The following is a 6414-nucleotide window of genomic DNA, read 5'->3' on the forward strand; positions in this document are numbered from 1 at the left end:
TGTCCCAATCCAGCTGCCTTTTAAATGTTGTACAGGTGCACAATCCTTTATCCGAAATCTTTGGGCTAGTTGTTTCTTAGAATTTGGAATTTTTCAGATTTTGGAATAAATGACATTTTCACAGTAAAATAAAATAAATTACCGAACAGCAGACACATGTGTGAATAGCATGAAGGTTGAGACAGAATTGATGCCTACCAGTGCTGGGCCAGCTGCCATGTCACGTCTGAGTGATGTGGTTTGAGTGGGTGTGGAATTGGGTCACCTGTTTGCACCCCAAAATGACACTCCACAAAAAAATTTTGGATTTTGGAGCTTTTCAGATAAAGGATTGTGTACCTGTAATTGTACATGCTTGTTCCATACATACACAATCCTCTGCATGGAAAGGTTACCCCTCGGGTCCTTTTTTATAAATCTTCCCCTCCCACATTAAACCTTTGCTCTCTAGATTTGAACTCCCCCACCATAGGAAAAAGACGTTGGTTATGCATCCTAACCATGCCAGTCATGATTTTATAAACCTGTATAAAAGGTCACCACTCAGTTTCCAATGCTGCAGGGAAAAAAAAACACCCCAGCCTATTCACTCCCTGTAACTCAAACTGACCTGTCCCAGCAACATCCTTGGAAATCTTGTCTGCATCCTGTCAAGTTTAACACCATGCTCCCTATAGAAGAGCGACCAGAATCGTATTCTAAAAGTGGCCTCACCACGTAAGGATCAGAGGGCATAATCTCAGAGTAAGAGGTCGCCTAGTTATGCCAAAGGTAAGGAATTTCTTCTGTCAGAAGGCAGTGAATCTGTTAATTTTTTTTACCACCAGAGGACTGATGAGGCTGGGTCATTACATATATTTCAAGCTCATAGAAATTTTTAATCAATAAGGGAATTAAGGGTTATGGGGGAAAGGCAGGAAAGTGGAATTGAGATCATCAGATCAGCCATGATCTCATTGAATGGTGGAACAGACTCAATGAGCCAAATGGTCTACTTCTGCTTCTATATCTTTATAGTGTTATGAAGTTTCTGCCTTTGTTTTAATGTAAATGTTTAGCCTGGCACAGCGATATTACAATTTTTAAAACATGCAGTGAACGAAAAATGCAGCATTTGGTAAAAGTCATGCTGATTTTCTTTATTGATAATTGCTTGGTAGTACAGAATTAAGCATTGCTAAAAAGAGTTACAGTTGAAGATTTTCACCTTGCATTAATCAGAATTGGAATGCAAGAAACTGACTTGGGAAAAGACCAAAAATTAATATAGCATGAAATTAGAGTGCTGATTTGCTGGTTCATGGTTGACTTGGTAAATATCAATCTTAGCTGATTAAACTCATACTTCATACTAGGCAGGTAGAGTCTGATTGGTTAGGGTGAAGCAGCAGGGTTTTGGCTGTCTCTAACTCTCTTTCTTGTAACATACAGACTACGCTCGAGGGCAAGTTGCAAAGACATTTGGTGGGCTCATGATCTTTCTAGTGATATATATGATTGGATAAGGTGACCTGGGAGTACAAATCCTGTCATATGAGCTGCCCGAGACATACCAAAGTGATGTCCCTTTACACTGTTATCTATGATGTAATTGTGCAGAACATGAATTGGTCAAATGATTGAGTGTGAGCTAGTGCAGCCAATTCTTGTTTTCCATGTACGCTCTGAAACATTACTGTATATCCTGCAAAACATACATATCAAGAGCAGTATTGTGTCCATGTACTCTTTTGACATTGCTAGCTTACTTACCACTCTAGGAAACCATTCACATTTATATTTTATCACTATATCTTGGCAATGTAGTGCAACCAGTGTCTGAATCTGTTTCCATCAAACTCATGAACTTGATAGATCATGTAGTCAAGCTAAATTTCAGTTATAGTAATGCGCCCTTTTGATCGAATAATGACTAATCTTTCACCCCTTGAACACTTCCAACAGTCAGTGACACGTTTGCAATGTTTGAATCCGTAGCTGCATCAAAGATTATCTTTACTCAATTTAGTAAACTCCATTCTGCGCTTAGGTTTACCATTTGAAAAGGAGGCATCAAACAAGATCCCTTTCCTTGATGTGTTAGCTAAAAAAATTGCCAATGGATTCTGTGCTAGTATCTGCCACAAGCCTACATTCAATGGCCAATATATGCATTTAATTGCAACAGTTTCATTTGCTGCAAAATAGAGCTTATCGACAGGCTCATGAATAGACATTGTGAGAGGACGTATCAAGACTACCCGCATCAAATCATCATTCATGTGATATGTGAGTTCTGATCTTGTGATACATTCTTGCTCCATTTCCCATGGCATTGCTCTGACAATTCAGACGTTACCTGCCTTTAATTAGCTCATTATGACTGACATTTAAAAGATCTTGCTACATCTCTATGCTAACTAGTCAGCACTCTCTTCTCATGCTGTATATGTTTTTATTATTGGAACAAATACATGTAAAATGTTTGTTATATTGCTCAATCACCCAATGCAAGCACCAATATTCCATTTTTTAAACGCAGCTCAAAATGGCTTTTTATTAGCGTTTTAGTAGTTTGAAAGAACTCATGTCAGTTATTAATAAATAAAAATAAATTTTATCCCAGGAGTATTATTGAAGTCATAATAGAAAAAGGTATTTAACATTTTACCCACAGAGGGATTGTTCTTTTCTTATTAAAGAGGTTACTGCACGTTTGTTATTACCTGTTACAGTACATTATTTCAGATAGTTAAGCTGTTAAATAGAATGTTTTTTAAACCACAATGTAACTGATAGTAAACCTAAGCAAAATTAGCTGCATTTAGTGAGTGTGATCAAAACCAAAATAAGTTTCTTTAATGGGCCATATAAAATGGTTTTTATTTTCACAAATGTTAAATTGAAATTGTTATATAAATACAAAATGCTTTGTACATTAATGTTTTTTTTAATGCTGCACTGGTCATATCTCATACTTGTATTTCTCAGATATTGCATATTTTTAATAAATACATACTACTATCTTTTTTGTTTCATTTCAGAAGCAAATGCTTGACTCTGAATTTCTGGACTATTGCTAATGGCATTTTGTAGAATCCAAATGAGATGATTTCGGTTGCATTTTGTGAGAATGGTAGAACAGAAGGAACCACTTTCCCTACAAGTGGCTAATTGGACTGTGGATTAGTGAACAGTTGTCAATTACTAAGACCGTTCACAGCTAACAGCTGTGTGATTGATTAGAGTCATAGAGATGTGCAGCACGGAAACAGACCATTGGTCCAACTCGTCCATACCAACCAGATATCCTAACCTAATCTAGTCCCACTTGCTAGCACTTGGCCCATATCGCTCTAAACTCTTCTCTTCCTATTCATATACCCATCCAGATGCCTTTTAAATGTTGTAATTGTATCAACCTCTACCACTTCCTCTGGCAGTTCATTCCATACATATACCACCTCTGTGTGAACAAGTAGCCCCTTAGGTCAGTTTTTAAATTTTTCCCCTCTTCCCCTAAACCTATGCCGTCTCATTCTGGACTCGCCCACCCGAGGGAAAATACTTTGTCTATTTAACCTCTCCATGCCCCTCATGAATTTATAAACCTCTATAAAGGTCACCCCTCTGCCTCGGACAGTCCATGGAAAACAGCCTCTCCTGATAGCTCAAATCCTCCAACATTAGTAACATTCTTATGAAACTCTAAAAGGTTCAGAAAAGATTTACAACATCCTTCCAATAGGAGGGAGGCCAGAATTACAACTAATATTCCAAAAGTGGCCTAACTAATGTCTTGTACATGACATCCAAACTCCTAAACTCAATGCTGTGACCAATAAAGCAAAGCCTATCAAATGCTGCCGTTACTATCCTATCTACCTGCGACTTGACTTTCAAGGAACTATGAACCTGCACCCCAAGGTTGCTTTGTTCAGCAATAGTCCCCAGGACTTTACCATTAACTACACAAGTCCTGCTCTGATTTGCCTTTCCAAAATGTAGCACCTCACATTTATCTAAATTAAATTCCGTCTGCCACTCCATAGCCCGTTGCCCCAACTGATAATTGTACTCTGAGGTAACCTTCTTCACTGTCCACTACACCTCCAATTTTGGTGTAATCTGCAAAACTTACTAACTATACCTCCTATGTTCACATCCAAATCATTTATATAAATGATGAAAAGCAGCGGACTCAGCACCGATATATTATCCAGTTCAAACTGGATGGTTGCACCTGGGCAAGACTAGAACGAGGAGGGTTTAAACTGAAATAATAGGGAGATTGAAATCTATGCTCAGAAACAGAATAGAGGGAAATGACAGCAAAAACAGAAGACAGAATGGGAAATAAGAAGAGAGCAGAGAATCCAAGGGCAAAATTTTTTTTGCCCGAAATGTTGATTTCCCTGCTCCTTGGATGCTGCCTGATCTGCTGTGCTTTTCCAGCACCACTCTAATCTAGACTCTGATTTCCAGCATCTGCAGTCCTCACTTTTGCCTCCAAAATTAGAACATGACCACAGTGCAAGAAAATGGAACAGGACTGAGAATGTCTTTTTTTTTTAAAAAAAGTCTTCTGGCTTGGAGCATTCAGAAAAAGTGGATGAATTAATCGCACAAATTAATATAAGAAATTCTTATCTTAACATTCTAAATCTTCCATGTCCTTCTCCACAGTAAACACAGATGCATATACTCATTTAGTATCTCTCCTTTCTCCTGCAGCGCCATACAAAGGCTGCCTTGTTGATCTTTGAGGGGCCCTATTCACTCCCTAGGTACCCTTTTGTCCTTAATGTATGTGTAAAAGCCTCTTGGATTCTCCTTAACCCTAATTGCCAAAGCTATCTCACATCCCCTTTTTGCCTTCCTGATTTCCCTCTTAAGTACATTCCTACTGCCTTTTTATTCATCTCAGGACTCACTCCATCTATCTTGTCTATATCTGACATATGTTTCCTTCTTTTTCTTAATCAAATCCTCAATTTCTTTAGTCATCCAGCATTCCCTATACCTACCAGCCTTCCCTTTCACCCTAACAGGAATATGCGCTCTCTGGACACTCGTTTATCTCATTTCTGAAGGCTTTTGAACTGTCAAAACTACCCTTCCTCTTAGAACTTCAATTGTTAGATCTGGTCTATCCTTTTCCATCACTATTTTAAAACTAATGGAATTACAGTCACTGGCCCCAAAGTGCTTCCCTACTGACACCTCAGTCACCTGCCCTGCCTAATTTCCCAAGAGTAGGTACATCCACATACTGCATCAGAAAATTTTCTTGTACACACAAATTCCTCTCCATTTAAACTCATTAACACTATGGCAGTCTATATTTTGCAAGTTAAAATCCCCTACCATAACTATCCTATTATTCTTACAGATAGCTGTGATCTCCTTTGACTATTAGGGGGTCTACAATACAATCCCAGTAAGGTGATCGTCCCTTTCTTATTTCTCAGTTCCACCCAAATGACTTAGGACGTATTTCTGGGAATATCCACCCCCAGTACAGCTGTAATACTACCCCTTATCAAAAACACCACTCCCCCTCCCCTCTTGCCTCCCTTTCTATCCTTCATGTAGTATTTGTATCCTGGAACATTAAGCTGCCAGTCCTGTCCATCCCTGAGCCATGTTTCTGTAATTGCTATGATATCCCAGTCCCATGCTCCTAACCATGCCCCGAGTTCATCTGCATTGAAATAAATGCAGTCTAATTTATCAGTCCTACCTTGTTCTCTGCTTTGTCTCTGCCTGTTCTGACTGTTTGACTCGCAATGTTCTTAATTGTACCAGTCTCAGATTGATCTATTTCCTCACTATCTCCCTGGGTTACACCCCCTCCACCTTCGTAGTTTAAATCCTCCCAAGCAGTTCTCGCAAATCTCCCTGTCAGTATATTAGTCCCATTCCAATTTAGGTGCAATCCGTCCTTTTGTACAGGTCACTTCTACCCCAAAAGAGCTTCCAATGGTCCAAAAATGTTAATCCTTCTCCCATACACCAGCTTCTCAGCCATGCATTCATCTGCTCTATCCTCCTATTCCTGACCTCACTAGCTCATAGCACCGGGAGTAATCCAGATATTACTATTCTTATGGTTAGATCTCATGGAATAGAGGGAGAACTAGCCATTTGGATACAGAACTGGCTCAAAGGTAGAAGACAGAGGGTGGTGGTGGAGGGTTGTTTTTCAGACTGGAGGCCTGTGACCAATGGAGTGCCACAAAGATTGGTGTGGGTCTACTATTTTTGTCATTTATATAAATGATTTGGATATGAACATAGGAGGTATAGTTAATAAGTTTGCAGATGACACCAAAATTGGAAGTGTAGTGGACAGCGAAGAAGCTTATCTCAGATTACAATGGGATCTTGATCAGATGGGCCTGTGGGCTGAGGAGTGGCAGATGGAGTTTAATT

The sequence above is a fragment of the Chiloscyllium plagiosum genome, unplaced genomic scaffold (assembly GCF_004010195.1).
Source record: "Chiloscyllium plagiosum isolate BGI_BamShark_2017 unplaced genomic scaffold, ASM401019v2 scaf_11261, whole genome shotgun sequence".
Taxonomy (NCBI): domain Eukaryota; kingdom Metazoa; phylum Chordata; class Chondrichthyes; order Orectolobiformes; family Hemiscylliidae; genus Chiloscyllium; species Chiloscyllium plagiosum.